General features: G+C 40.0%; 1 protein-coding gene across 3 annotated transcripts in view; it reads left to right on the top strand.

The window, feature by feature from the left end:
* Positions 1–19719, top strand: part of CDK14 (cyclin dependent kinase 14) — a 591939-nt gene that overhangs the window by 7041 nt on the left and 565179 nt on the right. The gene's annotated exons all lie outside the window — the stretch shown is intronic.

Raw genomic sequence — 19719 nt, 5'->3', positions numbered from 1 at the left:
GAAGTATTTAATTACGGCCAGGTAAAGTCAGTAGGTGCCAGCTTTGCACTTAGAAACAAACAAACAAAAAAATGCCTTAAAACAAAAAACAAGCCATGGCGTCTCTTTATTTAGTTACATTATGTTATTTTCCAGTTTTAAATAACTGTTCAAATTGAATTTTGGTATCAATCAACAGAAATGTGTCTTTTGAAATTAATAAACAAAAGGCACCCGCAGGCCTTTGTTTTGTTGCTTTCCTGATGTTGTTAGTGCCGGTGAAGCCCAGTGTGATGTGTGTACTCAGGGCATGTCTGCAGCTGTGGCAAGTTGGGCTCCACGGCTCCCTTGCAGCCCTCCTCTGAACTAGGTTATGATACGATGTTGACGCCACATATTGTCTGTCAGACTCCCAAAGGAGGAGCTGACTTTTCCTGTTCCAGTTTTCCTATTCTTTGTATATCAGATCTCTCTTTATCTACTTGCCACAAAGTAGCAAAAAAGCCTGTTCAAGAAAGGCAGAGGGTTCCTATGTAATTAATAACATTCTGAATGTGATTTTTCAGTTGTACTCTTTCCTGAGTTTTTGGTAGTATCAGTGGGAATCACCAGAGGTATAATGTGTTTACAGAATGTTCTCAAGAGTGCTGTAGAGTGAAGTGTTTGATTGTCGCCATCCAAAGCCACAGTCACTGACCTGTGTTGTAAACTGGGCCACGTATTTATATATATGTATATATATTGAGTGTTTATGTATGAACACAGATGTATCTACACAATGTGCTTATCCTGCAGCCTGATGAAAGCATAGATTAGTTTGGTTGTGGTTTGATTTGTTTTAGCAGTTGCAGATTCCATGAAATACGCTACCTGTCCTCCCTCTGCTGAAGTGCTTCAGAGAGGAAAGGACATTTGTGCTCATGGAAAGTCCCCTTGGCCATGTGGCTGGCTGTGGTGCAGGGCAAGAGCACTGAGGGGGAACCTGCTCCAGACTGGGATTTCTGGACGGGGCCCATGACATTTGGCTCTCATGGTCTGCTGCTGTGTCTGCTGCACCTGTTCTTTCCCCCCCGGGTCCAGCTCTACAAAGCTGTGTGTCCCTGGACTCCAAAGCAACTTCCCCTGCCAGCATTCCTGAAACATCCTGTGAAACTTAGTGATTCTAGACCTGAAGCAATAAAGGAGTCTTTTCTTTCCCATCTGTAGTGGGTAATAATGATGTTCCCCTCTAAACCTGTATTTCTGGAATTTCTGCAGTGTTACTGAGATGTTTTTAGGAGAGTATTTTCTTTCTTCTCAGAAGAACTCAATGTGAGAATTTTGGGCACCTTTTCTCTCTTCATAAGGAAAAGTCTCCCCTTTAATTATGTAGGTAATTTAAGTTTACATTAAAAAAAATAAGGAAAAGGAAAAGAAAAAAACTCCCAAATCCTATTATCCAATTACAACCACTGTTGAATGTCCTTCTTGCCTCTTTTCTCACGTAAAAAACAAACAAAAACAACTCCCCCACCCAAACTATAGCCCATGTATTACATCCTACTTTTTTCTTTTAACCTATAATATATTTTTGCATGTTTTTACAGATGACTCCTAATCATTATTAGGAATTTAAAAAACCTTTTGTCTTGTTTAAACACCACTATTAACGATTGTATGTTATTCTGCCACGTGGCTGTGACATCAGCTTTCAAAAACACCTGAGGCTGGAACCTAGATGGAAGTTAAGAATGTATGAGTCAAACCCGTAACTACCTGCCCTCCCTTACCCCCAAACTTCTGCAAAGCTGAAGGCCTGGATTTTGTAATTTGGGGCAAAATTATCCTTAGCTTTTATAAAGTGTTTTCCTTCCTCGGCTAAAGGAAAGAGATTGGTTAGATACCTTAAGTCAGTAAATCACAGAATGTTCCATCTGGAAGGGACCCTGGAAATCATGTGGCCGATTTCAGCATTTCAAAGGTGAAGGCACTGAGGTCGGGGGCGGGGGGACAGGTAATTTTCAGTTAATCAGGGAAGGCCCAAGGCCAGGAGCCTGAGAGACAGTCTTAGTAAAGACATGCTTGAGTGTGAACCCCAGCTCAACCACCCTCTCAAGGGCAATCGACTTCCTTTCCCCAGGCCTTTTATAAAAAATAGAGGTGTAATAATACCTCCCTTCTGAGGTTACTGGGAGGATTAGATAAGCTAAGTGTATAAAGGTACCAGAATAGTCACTGGCACGCAGTAAATGTCTTATATTTGGTCTTGTCATTGTCTTTGTGTTTGTCCTCGCCATCATTATTGATGTTCTTACCGTGACATCTGCCTTCTGTAGTTGAAGGGCTGCAAGGAGGATGGAAAGATTTAGTTCAAAGTTAAGTATTAGATCTGAGGAGAATTACTTTCAAATATTCCCCTAAAATTCCATGTAAGACTTCATGTGATGATTTGCATATTAAAACCGTAAAAATATTGTCTAAAACACACCATTTTTTAGATTCCTTGAGAGAATCACTGCCTGCGTTCTGCTTTGTAGTCCCTCCGTGTCTTGCACATGGTTAATATTCAATAAATATCTATTGAATATGAATGAATATCTGTTGCAAATGAAGAGAGAGTGTTCATCCCAGGGTCAGCCAATGTGGATTCTCATTTGCCACTTCCTAGCTATTTGTGCAGGTCATTTACTTTACCCAAGACTCAGTTTTCTCATTTGTAAAACCAATCAGTAAAACTATGATCTTCAAGTTGCTTTCTGTCTTTAAATGCAGCATACAAAACAATCAACATAAAATTACAATTTTACCAAGATCAGAAATGAGTACTAGATCTGTGATTACATGAACAGGAAGTCACTGAGTTCTTCTGTGATCATCTTCAGATTATAATGGTAGATGTTTTCTTGAATTCGTTTCTTGGTCTTCCACTTTTCCTGTCAGAGTTGGAGGACCTTACAGTCCATTGGAATCCAGTTAAGATTTGAGTCTTGGAATCTGGAGGCTGGGTCAGCTTCTTGGATATGCATGGAGGTGTGGCAACTCCTGACTCAGTATTTATGAGCTGGAGGGCTCCTTATCTCAAGGAGTGGCTTTCTCCAGAGTGCCTGGAGAGGGAGTGTAGTTGCTATTTCCTGACTCATGTAGAGGATTTCTCTAGGTGTATGTAAATGTTTGACTTTGAACAGAGGAGAAAAAGAATTATGGACCTGTTTGAAAGAATTATTTATTTATTTTTCCTTTTCCTTCCCTCCCTCCTTCTCTCTCACTCTCCTTACCTTCCTTCTTTCTTTATTAAAGTATAATACATTATATTAGTTTCAGTAATGATTCGATATTTGTATATACTGCAAAATGATCACCACAATAAGTCTAGTTCATGTCTGTCACTATACATAGTTACAGAATTTTTTTCTTGTGATGAGCACTTTTACGATCTACTCTCTTAGCAGCTTTCAAATATGCAGAATAGTGTTATTAACTATAGTCACAATGCTCTACATTTTATCTGTTGGTAATCTGTATGTCTTCTTTAGAAAAGTGTTTATTCAGATTCTCTGCACATTTTTTAATAGGATTGATTTTTGCCTTTAAGTTGTATAAGATCTTCATATATTTTGGATATTGATCCCTTTTGGATACACAATTTGCTAATATTTTCTCTCATTCAGTGGATTGCCTTTTAATTCCTTTCAATAATCCAGTTGCCTTGTTGATGGTTTCCTTTGCTGGCAAATTCAACAATCCAATTGCCTTGTTGATGTTTTCCTTTGCTGTGCAGAAGCTATTTAGTTTGATGTAGTCCCACTTGTTTATATTTGCTTTTATTCCTTTTGGTGTCAAATCCAAAAATTACTGTAAAGACTAATGTCAAGGAGCTTACTGCCTGTGTTTTCATCTAGAAGTTTTATGGTTTCAGGTCTTGTATTAAGTCTTTAATCAGTTTGAGTTAGTTTTTGTGTATGGTATAAGATTGGGGTCCAGTTTCATTCTTTTGCATGTAGTTGCCCAGTTTTCCCAACATTATTTATTGAAGAGACTGTCCTTTCCTCACTGTATATTCTTGGCTCCTTTGATGTACATTAATTGACCATATATGTGTGGGTTGATTTCTGAGCTCTCTGTTCTGTTCCATAGATCTATGTGTCTCTTTTTTTTGGGGGGTACGCGGGCCTCTCACTGCTGCGGCCCCTCCCGTTGCGGAGCACAGGCTCCAGACGCGCAGGCTCAGTGGCCATGGCTCACGGGCCCAGCCGCTCCGTGGCACGTGGGATCTTCCCGGACTGGGGCACGAACCTGTGTCCCCTGCATCGGCAGGCGGACTCTCAACCACTGCGCCACCAGGGAAGCCCTATGTGTCTCTTTTTATGCCATACTGTTTTGATTACTATAGCTTTGTAATATAGTTTGAAATCAGGGGGCATGATACCTCCAGTTTTGTTCTTCTTTCTCAAGATTTCTTTGGCTATTCAGGGTCTTTTGTGGTTCCATAAAAATTTTAGAATTGTTCATGCTATTTCTGTGAGAAATGCCAATGGAATTTGAGTCCATTGATTGCTTTGGGTGATATGGACATTTTAACAATATTAATTCTTCCAATCATGAGCATAGAATATCTTTCCATTTATTTCTTTCATCAGTGTCTTATAGTTATCAGTGTACAGGTCTTTTCACCTCCTTGGTTAAATTTATTCCTCAATATTTTTTTTTTTTTTTTTTATTCCTCAATATTTTTAATTTTTGATGCAATTGTAAATGGGATTGTTTTCTTAATTTCTCTTTCTGATAGTTCATTATTTGTATATAGAAACAACAGATTTCTGGACATTAATTTTGTATCCTGCAACATTACTGAATTCATTTATTACTTCTAACAGTTTTTTGGTGGAGTCTTTAGAGTTTTCCATATCTAGCATTATGTCATCTGCAAGTAGTGACAGCTTTACTTCCTTTCCAATTAATGCTTTTTATTTCTTTTTCTTGCCTAATTGCTCTGGTTAGGACTTTCAGTACTGTGTTGAATAAGAGTGGTGAAAAGGGCCATCCTTGCCTTGTTTTTTTTTAACATCTTTATTGGAGTATAATTGCTTTACAATGGTGTGTTAGTTTCTGCTTTATAACAAAGTGAATCAGCTATACATATACATATATCCCCATATCTCTTCCCTCTTTCATCTCCCTCCCTCCCACCCTCCCTATCCCACCCCTCTAGGTGGTCACAAAGCACCGAGCTGATCTCCCTGTGCTATGCAGCTGCTTCCCACTAGCTATCTCTTTTACATTTAGTAGTATATATAAGTCCATGCCACTCTCTCACTTCATCCCAGCTTACCCTTACCGCTCCCCACCTTCTCTTTTATAACTGCCTTTTCTGCATCACATAAGTTTTGATATGTTGTATTTTCTTTTCTGTTTGTCTCAAGGTGTTTTTTTATTTCACTTTTGCTTTTCTCATTGATCCATTGGGGTTGTTCAGTAGTATGTTGTTTAGTCTCTGCATAAAGTTGACCCTTAAACAATGTGAAGGTGAGGGGCACTGACCCCACGCACAGTCAAAAATCCACACAGAACTTTACAGTCATCCCTCTATATCTGGGGTTCCACATCCACGGATTCAGCCAACCCAGATTGGGAGATAGATGCGGGCAATGTACATTGAGCTCAGTTTCTAGTCCATGTCCCTCTTTGTTATTTTGTATAAAGAGAAAACTAATACCCAAGATGATAAATACGGCAGTGATTTTTATGAGAACCGAAGTCTAGGGGTTAGGTACAAATATGATTTGGGGATATTCATGGTCATTCTTTTCCATCTTTTGAGGATGGTGGAAGCTGTTGCAGTCTTTTCTCACTCTAACTGTCTTCATCACTGGAGGCCTCAGTGTCTTGTGAATGATGTATTTGTTGTATACAGTGTTCCAGCTTCAGACTTCCCTGACTTCGTCATCTAAAATACTAAATCTCAGTAACAGTCATTCCTTAGCCCTCTTGCTCCTGTTATACTCCCTCTATCTCTTCTTTGCTGGCTTCCAGTTTCCGGAGGACTCCTCCTCTGCCTGCCCTGTCCCATTCTTCCATCCCACAACCCATCCTCTCTCCTTGATTTCCTTTTCTGTTCACTCATGGTGTATCACTCCCTTGACAGTATCCTCAGTGGCCTTACCCCTTTGTGTTTTGCTTGTAATCTACTCTGCCAGCTCTCGATTTTGACCTGGCATCTTTTCCTTCTTTACCCAGTGGTTGCCAAAAGCTGCTTGAGGAAATCACTCTGCAAATGAATTTATCATTTCCAGCCTTCGCTGGAACCCGAGGCAACTGTGCCCAGTCTTGCACTGTGCGGCTGGGCTGTTTCCTGCTGAAACATTTCCACTTCCCTCAAACATTCTAGCCACCCTCCTCCACCCCTCCTTCCTTTACTAGGTGACTTCTCCTCTCTATTAATTTGCTAGAGTTGCCATAGAAAAATACCACAGACTAGGTGGTTTAAACAACAGACATTTATTGTCTCACAATTCTGTAGACCAGAAGTCCAAAATCAAAGTGTTGGCAGGTTTGGTTCCTTCTGAGGGCTGTGAGGGAAGGATCTATTTTAGGCCCGTTCCCTTAGCTTGTAGATGGCTATCTTCTCCATGTGTTTTCACATCATCTTCACTTAGTGAGTGTCTGTGTATCCAAATTTCCCCTTTTTATAAGGACATCAATCATATTGAATTAGGGGCTTACCCTACTCCAGTATGACCTCGTCTTAATTTAACTAACTATATCTGCAGTGATCCTGTTTTCCAATAAGATCACGTTCAGAGGTACTGGGGTAACTTAAGACTTAAACATAGGAATTTTTGGTAGATACAATTCAACTGATAACAGCCTTCACCTTAGAACACAATAATATTACACATCAGCCCCTTGCCTACATATATACCTTATTTGCTCTAATCATACTTCTTTTTTTTTCCCTGAGAGGAGGATGTGTCTTTTCCTCCTCTGGGCTGGTTTCTCCTCCTATCCTCTTGATTCCTTTCCCTCCTTTCCACTCCAGAAGCTTGTGTAATTGATTCTTTCCTTTCTTATCTACGTTTCCTGTCTCTTCCCCTTTACAGGTATTTCAGCCGAGGCTCTGAGTGTGGTTAAGTCTTCCCCGTCTCTTCCATCGTAATGGAAACCGCTGTGCTCTGTGGTCATTTTTTCATGCTCTCCTTGAGTAGTTTGTCCCTTGGTTTTGTCTGCTCTGTTATTATACTCACGTTAGTGTGGGTGGCTCAGCTTTCTGTTCTGAACTCCAAACCCAGATATCTAGCTGCCCATTAGATGTTTCTGCCTCTGTATCTTATAGTCACCTTGATTTCAGTGCATACAAAAAGCAGTTGACCATTGGGACTTCCCTGGTGCCACAGTGGTTAACAATCTGCCTGCCAATGCAGGGGACACAGGTTCGAGCCCTGGTCCAGGAAGATCCCACATGCCGCGGAGCAACTAAGCCCGTGGGGCACAACTACTAAGCCTGCACTCTAGAGCCGGTGGGGCACAACTACTGAGTCTGCGCTCTAGAGCCCACAAGCCAGAACTACTGAGCCCGTGTGCCACAACTGCTGAAGCCTGTATGCTCTGCAACAAGAGAAGCCACTGCAATGAGAAGCCTGCGCACCGCAACGAAGAGAAGCCCCTGCTCGCCACAACTAGAGAACGCCCGCGTGCAGCAACGAAGACCCTGTGCAACCAAAAATAAATAAATAAATAAAAAAAATACAGTTGACCCTTGAACAACATGGGTTTGAACTGTGCAGGTTGGTTCATACGTGGATTTGTTTTCAACAAATGCAGTTGGTTGAGTCTGTGGATGCATAACTGTGGATACAGAGGGCCGATTGTAAAGTTATACTCACATTTTTGCACAGAGGGTTGGCATCCCTAACCACTGAGTTGTTCAGGGGTCATCTGTATTACTAATTCCTATATTCTCTAAACATGCACCTTTTCTCTTTCCTATCTCAGTGATTGGCTTTCACAACCACATGATTTTTCAAGGCAAAAACCTGATACCATCCTAAATGTTCCTCCAAGCCCCACATCCAAGCTTTGGCTTAGTTCTTGTTCCCTCCGTCATGCCCATTCCCACTGCTGAAGTGCACATTCAGCCTCTCTTGTCTGGACTGCGGTAGTGTTCTAACTGGCGTCCCTGCCTACAGCTTGCCTCCTATTCCAACAGAATGACGGATCTGAAATACAAATAGTGTTATTCTCCTGCGTAATACTTTAAAAGCTCCCTGTCAGGGAACTCTACTCAATGCTCTACTGTGTGGTGACCTAAATGGGAAGGAAATCCAAAAAAGAGGGGATATATGTATATGTATAGCTGATTCACTTTGCTGTACAGCAGAAACTAACACAACATTGTAAAGCAACTATACTCCAATAAAAATTTTAAAAAAAAGCAAAAAGAAGAACTCCCTGTCAACTGCAGGTTCAAGTCTAAATTCCTAGCTTGGCTTTCAAGGCCTTTCATCATCCATCTCTCGCCTACCTTTCTACCCTTATCAAACAGTAATCTCTTATTTTAACACCTTTATCATCATTCCAGCTGCCACCACTTCAGTTCAGAACTTTATCGCTTTTACCTGTTTTATCCCAATAACCTCTTAATTGGTCTTACTGTTCCGTCTCTCAGTCCTCCACTCCAGCCTTCCCAAAACATCTTTCTTGTCATTATCCTTTCCTAATCAGAGATTTGTACATCAGGTATTTACAGTCAGCCCTCTCTATCCGTGGCTTTTGTGTCCATGGATTCAACCAAACTTAGATTGAAAATATTTGGAAAAAAAAATTCCAGAAAGTTCAAAAAAGCAAAACTTGAATTTGTTGCATGGTGGCAACTATTTATATAGCATTTCCATTGTATTTACAAAATAAATATTTACATTGTATTTACAACTATTTACATATCATTTACATTGTATTAGGTATTATAAGTAACCTATAGATGATTTAAAGGGGAAGGAAGGGGAAGCTGTGGGGGAAGTGAGAGTAGCATTGACATATATACACTACCAAATGTAAAATAGATAGCTAGTGGGAAGCAGCAGTGTAGCACAGGGAGATCAGCTTGGTGCTTTGTGATGACTCAGAGGGGTGGGATAGGGAGGGTGGGTGGGAGGCTTAAGAGGGAGGAGATATGGGGATATATGTATGCATATGGCTGATTCACTTTGTTGTACAACAGAAACTAGCACAGCATTGTGAAGCAATTATACTCCAATAAAGATGTATAAAAATATAAAGTATATGGAAAAATGTGTGTAGGTTATGTGCAAATACTGTGCCATTTTATATAAGGGTCTTGAGCATCCACGCTGATACTGAGGGACAACTGTATTGATGTCTGTTTTATGTTAGTCTCTGGATATGCTCAGAACCTGACTCTCAGTCTAGTCAGTCTCACAAGATTTCATTGCGCTGGCATTCTCAGGTTGACCAGCTCCTGTCATCTTGCAGCGTTGGGCCTGGGCACAGATTCAATCTCACTTTCTCTTTATAGTAAGATTTTATATTACTTTATATTCTATTTTACTCTTACGATGGTCATGTTTGCCAACCCTGGATGATATGAACCCATCGCATGAGAGAGGTCTAGAAATTAACAGACTGTTCTCTGATCATGCCAGTAATCTGGTAAGTCATTATATTTAAAATTCAACATTTTGGATGGCTGAGAAGGAACCTCACTTCCTCCTTAATTCTCTCCTTGGAAATTTAGTTGAAATTTTCTGATTCTTAAAACTTTCTGCACTTCAGTTTTTCCTTTCTATAAATGTTTGATCATATTTACCCTCTCCCTAATTATGGTAGACATAATTACCATAATTATATCTAGTCCCAGACAGTGGCTAAAATGTCTGGGTAGTGCTGTAAAGATTCAGAGAGGAGGTGCATGTCACAAAATGCAAAATGTATGACATTTGGGAGAATTAGTCACATTTATATTCTTCATTCCCCAAAGACAGAATGTTACAGAAGTTGAAAGCATTGAGTAGCGTCCTGTCTCTCTTGTGGGCAGTGCATATCCTGACAAGTAGGCCCATTAGGGTGTAGGAAGTCTCTCTTGTAAGGTGGGTGGTGTTCCCTTCCAGGCAGTGCTTTCATTTGCATGTTTGAATTCATTTGCAGAAAGCCGACCTTTGGCTTAGGAAGTCTCTCTATGTAACCCAAGTACTTAGGATTTTCTTCAACAGGTACAAAGTGAATCCAGCTATAGGCAGCACATTATACCCATTTTCCTTCTGACTGAAATTGAGCCACTGATTCATAATCCTCAAATCCTTAAATTGCTTGGTTGTGTTTGAGATGGCCCGTTTTTCATGGAGCCATAATGATAATTGAAATCAGCTAAGTTAGGGGGTGAGGGTTCTCTGAGGACTGGAATCGTGGTCTGCACTCGATCTGGAGTGTGATGACCTTTAGGGCATTGTGACAGACATTCCTTTCTAAGTGATCCTTCTCTGAGGGATACATTTATTAAATATTTTTTTATAGTCCAAAAACACACTTAACTCTTCTTATTCTCTGTGTCATAAAATTTACAAAAGGCACAGTTACCAAAAATTGGAACCAGCAAAATGCTCTTAATTTTGCAAGCTTGATTTCTCTAGAATGCATCAATGTCAGGCTTCCTGAAGGAGCTCTTCCCATGTAAAGACAGTAATTGAAGGAATACTCACTTTTTCCTTCTGAATCTATCTTATTTTCAATGTATAAAGTTGGTTCTGCTTATTCTTCAATTCTTTATTTAGTTTCTAAATTTTATTTTCTCTTTTACTTTTTTCTGCCTTCCTCCCTCCTTCCTTCCTCTCTCCCTTTCTTTCCCTCTCTCCTCCTCTTCTCTCCCTGCCCCTGTCTCTCTCCTCTTCCCTTCCTCCCTCTTCCCTCCCTCCCTCCCTCCCTCTGTCCCTCCCTCCCTCCCTCCCTCCCTCCCTTCCTTCCTTCCTTCCTTCGCAGCATATGAGCCTGGGGATTTTCTTAAAAATATGTATTTTTTATGATCTGAAAGTATGACAGTACTCTTTACTACAGTGTTTCACTGTCTTGCACCGCAACATTATATGCTTAATTTTTAATAATGAGGTTAATAGTTTTTTCTTGTGTCTTTTAAATAGCTACTCTAAATTCTAAATTCCATGATATTAAATCTTATATGCATGCTAATGAATGTGTGGGGAAAAACTTTAAGGCTTTCGTGGCCATATAGTTAAAGTAGAAAAAACTGCTTCAACATGTAATTGTATACTCAGCCTAAATTGTATCAGGTAGAGTACTTATTTAACTTTCCACTGATGGTTTTTTCCAGCCTGGCAAATCAGACTTCTAAGTATTAAAAGGGACTTGGAATTGGACGGAGAACGTGGAAGTCTCTTGGAGTCGTCAATTCCATGTGTTTTTCAATCTGCTGATTGTGATTTCTCAATCTATGGATACCCTCATGTGAGATGTCTATAAAGTGTGATGTCTAGAATGTATCTTCATATTCAGTGTAGCCTAGCCTGCATCAAACACATTGTTACAACTCTGTGTTCCATCAGCTGAAATATTGAAGTATGCAAATCATTTCCTTTAAAAAAATATAGAGCAGATTGATGTCAGTCTCTCAATTGTGTTTTGATATATTTTCTTGAGGGGGAAAGAAAGGGGCTGAGTTGCAGTTAGAGTACCAGGAATTTGGCATATTCCAGAGTTTGCCCGTGGTGATGTACCAAGTATGAAATGATCACCCATGACATATGTCTTGGTGGAAACAAAATTAAGCATGTTCCTCTAGTCCTTGCCTTAAGGCTGGGCTATGGCCATAACTTAGTTACCTCAGAGCATTATTTGTTCTATTTTAAATGATTTTCAAAATAGGGAATTGCACCCGCTCTATAAAACAGTGATGGTGTGGAGGGTGGAAGTTTTCTAAATGCTCCCTGAATGAAGATTTTGGAGCAGGGTTCTTCCCCCTACCCAAAATCACACACCTTAAGAACATTGCTCCTGCAGTTAGCTTAGCACAGGTTATTTTTTTGACAGTGTGTCATATCCTGCAAGTGCATTTGGTGATAAAAATGTTTGAGGACCACTCTTCTAACATATCAGTTACTATTAGAAGTGAGTTGAAGATGGATATTGGTACAATCACATGCAGTCTGAATTTTTTTGAACAGCTCTTGATTTCAGATCATGCATCCTGATTTTTGGTTCCGAAAATATAGTCCTAGTTCTACAATTGTATATTTCTTAATATCACATTTATTTTTTAGGTATTTTAGCTAAAAGAAAACCTCAGACAGTGATAAAGAAATGTTTAACAAAGAAGGGGCTAGGTAGAATATTCTACAACAGATAAAAATGAATAAGAGTAACGATTATTTTTCAATTTTAATGGAAATTGCATTAATTAAAAACATTATAGGTAAAGAAGAGGTAAGATTGATGAGATAAAATTGTATGTTAGTAATAGTCATTCAGGGCATGAATTACAGCATCTTTTGTGTTATAGTTGCTCATTTATTTTAAATCTTCTTCAGCTCTATAGCTCTCCTTATATTGTCTTCAAATGAATATGGTGGAGAACATTCTGTAGTGCTTGATTCTCTTCTCCTGAAAGGCAGACTCTTTAATTTTATAAATGAGCATCCTTGGGTCATTAGATATTGGGGTTCAGGTGTGCAGAAGGCTTGGTAACATATGGCCTGTCCCCAGGTGCCCTAATTTAGCTCAGAACTTTCCCCAGAGGTTTGCATTACTTTATCTAAATGGTGTGTTACATGTACAACAAAAAGGTGCTTTGGTCATAAAAGGAAAAAATAAATAAATATGTACTTTGCAAGATACACAAGTCTGCCTTTACATTACTTTCTCTACAGTTATTAGAAAATAAAAATCTTAAAACCCATGTGAATGACATTGGATGACCACAATTTTGGGTGATTCACTTTTAGTATCTACAGCGTTCCTTTTCTTTCACTTGTTATTATATACATACACACATGTGCACACACACACACACACACATTTCTCTCCATTTGAATATTTTTTTTCAGGCAACACAGCATATTGGCATCACCCTGGACTTTTTTTCTGGTTCAGAATTTTCCCTTCCTATCACAATTACATATTTTTCACTGAATAATTTAAATATTTGCTATTAAGAAAAGTAAGTATGCACATTGCAGAAAATTTATAAAATATTAAAAAGCAAAAAATAAAAATTACAATGTTAAGTGAAAGCAACCGTAAGTATGATCTCAGCTTTGTAAAGCATATGTTTCCTCTGCGTGGGGGAAACATCTGAAAAAAGGAAAAACAACAGAAGGATAATATGGAAATTGAGGTTCATTGAAGTTGTGACTTGCTCAAAGCCCCTCAGCTAGAAAGCCCATTATTCCACGATTCCAGCCTAGTCACTCTGACTCCAGTGTGTGCTTGGCATTTTACTAGGCTGCTTCCCAGGAGAAGGGAGAAACAATACACGGGTGGTACGGTGTGGTGTATGGCGGGTAGATGGAGAAAGGACCCAGCGTTCTTACAAAGATGCAACTGATGTTTGGTAATAATTCTAACAGTTGAATGGTTTTCCTAATAAGGCACAAGATTCCTTCAGTGGAGCTAGGTCATTTTTGAGTCAAGTTATACTCATTTTACAGAGAGGAAACTGAGGTCCATCCAGGCAGATTAAATAAGTTGCCACAGAGAACGTGGTTGGTTAGTGTGAGATCAAGGAGGTCTCTTCTCTCAATTACTCTTTACATTTTAGATTTCAGTTTCATGCTTATGTTAAAACTGTGCTTGTATTGCCATTTTTATCTGTATATGGACGGGGATTGGGTGGAATGGTTTTGAGATACAAGCTTGATCCTTGGTCGTTTAATACAAATTTCCAGTTAGACATTAGGGCATTGCCCACAGTGAAGGTTATGGAAGGTTAACTGTTGGATGAGGTACCCTGGATCACCAACCGGCCTGCCTACAGGTTGGTTGGAGCTGGGAGGCATTATGAGAGTATGTGTTTTAAGTGGCATGTTCAGAACATAATGTCAGGACATCTTTCAATGGGTGTACGTTGCCTTCCTTAAACAAGGTAAAAAGTTAATATTGAACAGAAAGTGTCGGATGAGAAATTCATTTCTTTACTTCAAGGCCTGGCTATATATACGCTTGGATTATTAGCTCGTGCATGTGAAGTGAATCTAGCTTCATTTTTATTTCATATTGTGACAACTGAAATGTTTGTGAAGGCTATAACTATAGAGGAAACAGGCAGATCTTTTCAATAGTTATATCTTAGTAAGAAAAAAAAAAGCTTGTAGGTGGGCATGGAGAGAGACATTGAATGCTTCTTATTCCTTTTTATTGGTAAGGTGGGTGCTGAGAAAAGAAACAGAGCATTTCTTTCTTTCTTTCTCCTCTTCCATTGTGTTTTCTTTTTTTTTTTTTCCTTTTTATCCTGAAACTGCTTGATCTTGGTGGGGGCAGTCATCTCCATCTTCTCTGAAGCAAATGGTCTAGCTGCCAGCCACTGGGCTTTTTTTGCCCTGAGTTTTTTTCACAATCCATGCACTGGGTCCAGCCAATGTAGTGACCTTTGTGGCTGCCTGTGCCATCCTTCCACTGTGACAGACGTGATTCTTTTCTGGTGCGTGACTGGTGCAGGTAAGGGTAGAAGAAGGGCAAAGAGGCAGGCAGGCAAGCAAGACAGATGCTTTATAATGACTGGCCCTGGTTCTGCAATGGGACAGCAGAATTATGGCCCCTAAAAAGAGACCTGAACTTCCTTATGCTCCCTACTGCGTTTCATGGACTAGTTGTGGCATGTATATTGTTTGATTTACTTTGTCTTTCTGCTTTTACAACCAGTCGAGTTGGGAAGTTTTGCGGACACAGACATAAAGAGTGATTTTTAGATTCTTCCCTGGTACTTGTCAGTGGGCTCAGAAATAGGAGAATGTGTGCCTTCTTAGTATTTATTTCTTTTTTGATGAGAAGGAGCAGGGAAGTGAAAATCTCAGGAGAGCAGTATCAGTTTTCCGGTCAGCAAGCTCATTAAGTTAATATTTACTTTTAAAATGAATGTATTTGCCAGCCCTTCCTGCTGTTTGCTTGGGGACCATTAAACTCACATGTGAGAGCCTCTAACTGGTTTCCACTTCCACTGGGCATTTCACCTCGGAGGCCAGTGACTAGTATGATGTGCTGCTCCTTGTTTTAACGCCTGTCTTTTTTTTTAAACTTCAAATTACATTTATCTTGAGACTAAAGGAAGGGAAAGAAGTGAAACTTAGTTCTTCCCTGTTTCTTTGTGCCGCTGCTCAGTCTTGTTAAACTGATTTCTAATAACTCAATTGACACATATTTAGGGGTTTAAGAAAACTGGAAATTTGATTAAAATACAGCCTTAAAACTCAAAGATTGCATTTGAAAACTTTTGGTGTTTTTATTATTAATTCTAACACTGTTATATTTTTACATTGTAAAACAACACCTGGTCATTAATGATAAAGTTAAAAAAATACAGATGATATAAAAAAATTGAAGCTTAAAAACTTAAGTTGTACATTTAGTAAAAAGTTTTCTTTCAGTGCTATTAAAAAATATCCTTTCCATAAGTTTACATTTTTTTTTTTTCATCCCGGAACATAAGATATTCTTAATATCGTTTAAGCCATTTTTAAAGCTAAAGATCTCTTTGTAAAGTATTGTAGTTTAAAAATTTTTTATGACCTGCTTTTTGTATTTGTCAATAATTCTATTTTGAGACATCTTTTAGAAAATAATTGCTAACTAAGGATGAGAATGAATTTCTCTTGTTTCTGCTTTGCTCCTGTAGATTTTGACATGTTTATTTTGCATTTTGTTATTTTACTCAACTGTATTAGCTCCACTGTTTTTCAGAGGTTTCCTTTGGGTTTTCTTGGTATATAATCATGTCATCTGCAAATGATTTTTTTTAGCTCTTACTTTCCAGTATTACACGGAATGATTTTATCGTTTTTTTTTCCTCTTGATGCTTGTTACTTTCTAAATGAAGGCTATCATTTTTATTAGGTCTCAGATGAGTGTTTTTTCAAATTAAAAAATTTAATGAGCATAAGATAGTGATTATTTCTACTTCTCTAGATATTTAATAATCAAAGGATCCTCAGATACATGTCATAGTTTTTGTTGGTGAGTTCTTTAAGCCTTCTGTGTTAGAGAACTGCCAATTATGTTTAATGAGTTGAGGGTTGTATTGAGGAATTCTTACATTTATTTTTGAAAGATCGAGAGATGCCTTTCTATTCGTTATCTTCTTGACATTCCTTTGGTCTTAAAAGTCTGTATGTTAAATGTTTCTGTGATGAAAGCCACAAGTGTATCCTGCAAGATGTTGCCGTTAGCATAGGGTATTTTTAGAAACCTGAAAAATGTTTATGAACTTTTAGTGGGACCTCTACCACTGTTTTGGGGATCAGCGAAGAGCACCAGTTTGGAGATGAGTGTCAGGAACTTTTGATACAATGGTTGATGCGTTGGGTGTTTTTTTTTTCCCCGAGATTCCTTTTATTTTCAAGTGGTTGGTGCTGGCTGTCCTGGTTGTTACTCTGTGTGCCCTCCAGGGCTGTGTAGCTGCACATCTCCACCCTGAGCTCTCTCTGAAGCTGGGTGGAGAGCGGGAAAACACAAGAACAGGAGCTTTGGGATCTCACTTCTCCTGTAGTCCAGCTGGGGTTCCCCACTCCCACCCTCCAGACAATCTTTGTGTATCTCCTTTTCCTTATCTGTACATCAAGGATCATGTACCTGGCAATGTTATTATTATTAATCAGATAACGCCTGTAAACCCTATAACAGACTTGGCACATAGCAGGCCACCGTCCCTCATACTCAGTGACATTTGTGTCATGCTTCTCTCCATGTGAGCCCTCACACGTCTGTAGGTCACATGATGGCTGACTTGATCGTGGAACACCAGTGATCAAATTTTAGGAACCTCCTCATTTTAAAGATGGGGAAACTGTGAAGTCCAAGCTGAGTCTTCCTCCTGCCCCTGCTCCCCTTCTCCCCCATCTCAGTGGCCTTGCCATGACCCTGTGTTGACTGGATCTGGCGGAAAGGAGTGTCCACTGGTGGGGTTTGTCAGCTCCGTGCGTGGATGGGATTTTAAGAGACAGTCAGGGGCTCTGCATTTGTGAGCATTATTATTTTTTTTAATTAATTAATTTATATTTGGCTGAGTTGGGTCTTTGTTGCTGCGTGCGGGCTTTCTCTAGTTGTGGTGAGCGGGGGCTACTTTTCCTTGCGGTGTACGGGCTTCTCGTTGGGGTGGCTTCTCTTGTTGCAGAGCATGGGCTCTAGACATGCGGGCTCAGTAGTTGTGGCACACGGGCTTAAGTAGTTGTGGCTTGTGGGCTCTAGAGCGCAGGCTCAGTAGTTGTGGTGCCCGGGCTTAGTTGCTCTGTGGCATGTGGGATCTTCCCGGACCAGGGCTCGAACCTGTGTCCCCTGCATTGGCAGGCGGATTCTTAACCACTGCACCACCAGGGAAGTCCATTTGTGAGCATTCTTAACTAATGTTTTAGTAGGAAACAGTGCTCACATACATCACATCTACAGTGTGCATCTGTCGACAGGAGTTGCCAGAAAGATCTACGGTGATTACCTCTTATATAGAGGGAGGAAAATCATCCCGTGCTTTCTCACTTCTGGGTCGATGCCTCCCCTATAGGTTCTCCTGGTGATGTCTATTTGGTTCTTCTTTCTTGGTTGCCAACATTTTTCCTGGAACCTATTCATTGTCTTGGCAGGGGTAGACCCCTTGTCCCTATCTGTGTGTCCTGTGCCCATGTGTTGAGGAATTGTTTTTTGGTGTTTTTTTTCCCCCCATCGGTATGTTATCCCCTCATAGGCGCTGCATATCAAGATCTTGGGACCTGTTGTCTGAGCAGATATTCGCGTCCTTAAAATCATCTTTTATTTCCTTAACGGGGGTGTTTGGTTCCTGGCAGAGATCATTTCTTCCTCTCTCTATACTCGTTTGTTCAGCTTAGTGCTTTGCACCTAGTATGTGCTGAATAAATGTTGCTTGAAAGAATAAACAGAACATATTTTTGGTCTTTTTGGTGAATTTATTTCCATAATTCAGACATAACATTTCTTTCTCCCTCTCTTTTTTAGAATTCACCATTTTTTTTTTTTTTTTTTTTGTGGTACGCGGGCCTCTCACTGTTGTGGCCTCTCCTGTTGCAGAGCACAGGCTCCGGACGCGCAGGCTCAGCGGCCATGGCTCACAGGCCTAGCCACTCCGCAGCATGTGGGATCTTCCCGGACCGGGGCATGAACCCGTGTCCCCTGCGTCGGCAGGCAGACTCTCAACCACTGCGCCACCAGGGAAGCCCACGAATCATTTTTTAAAAAATGTTTTTCAAACTTTTTTTTTTTTTTTTTTTTTTTTTAGTCCTTTGGCCTCGCTGTGTGGCGTGCAGGATCCTAGTTCCCCGACAAGGGATCAAACCCACGCCCCCTGCCTTGGAAGCGTGGAGTCTTATCACTGGACTGCCAGGGAAGTCCCACCAGTCATTTATTGATGATGAGACTTGAAAAAATAAATGATAAACCCTTAAATGATTTTTCTTTGTGCACATTATTTAGTCTTCCCCATAATTGGCATTAGTATTTCTACTTTTACAAACGGGGAAACTAAGGTTTAGAGAAGTTAAGCAACCATCCCAGGGTTCCAGGGCTGGTGAAGTGGCAGAACTGTGGGTGACCTAGACAGCCCCCTTCCCAACGGCTAAAGTAGCCGCTGGAAGGGACCTGCTGGATTGTTGGCCTTCTGAAAGGAACGCTGAAAGTTCCTTGCATTTAAATGACGATTGAATTACATTTACTTGAATTCTGTGACTCTGAAGTTGCAAATGAATGCTAAGAGTGTATTAGGGTAGCCCTTGGCTGTGGGACTAATTGAGAAACAAAATGAAAGTGCTGCAAACAAATGGATTTTCCTACTTAGAGTAGGTGCTTCCTCCAGTCCCATCCATCCTGTGGCATTTGCCTGAAGGATTCTTTCTCATCTAATTAAACAGTACAGGCCAGATGTTATGTGTTGTCAATAATTTAGTACCCATGTCTTTTTGCCCCTATGGTTAGTTTGGAGACAGCAATTTAGAATAATCTGTGCACATATTTTAAAAACAGGTAACGACTGTCCGTTTGTGTGGTAGTGTTTTTGCTCATCTAGAGCTTATGGGGTTTCTGTCCATATCTTGAAACTGTCCTTTAGAACAACTGTCTGTCCAGTGTGGTAACTTTTCCCAGAAGTCTCTAGCTTCTAATGGGAGAAACACAATCTGTGATTCATGAGCATGTGTTTTGGGGTTAATTCTATTTGCATCTTTGGTTTTTCCTCCTTATTCCCAAGATACATACAAATTAAACATTCAAGATTGCACATCAGTGCGTTGGATTTTTATCTGGGGTTGTTCCTTCTGTAAGTGGGGAGTTGGGGATGTGAGGGGGTGTGGCAGTACTTACTAACCTTAGTAGTGATTATCCCAAACATCCTAAGCAAAGACTACCCTGAGTGTGTTTTTACTGAAAGCTCTTCCTGTCATTCTGGGTATTTTATACTGTTTATTTATTTACCTTTTTGAAAGGAAATTCCTTCCTTACTGTCCTATCTTATCTTAGATCAAAGTTTCCACCCAGGGACCCTTACTTAAATAGCATTGTCTAAGGCTGTATGTGTTTTCTTTCCTTCTTTCT

Source organism: Phocoena phocoena, chromosome 9 (genome assembly GCF_963924675.1).
Source record: "Phocoena phocoena chromosome 9, mPhoPho1.1, whole genome shotgun sequence".
NCBI classification, from domain to species: Eukaryota; Metazoa; Chordata; class Mammalia; order Artiodactyla; family Phocoenidae; genus Phocoena; species Phocoena phocoena.
This window is presented reverse-complemented; position numbering and strand designations above follow the sequence as displayed.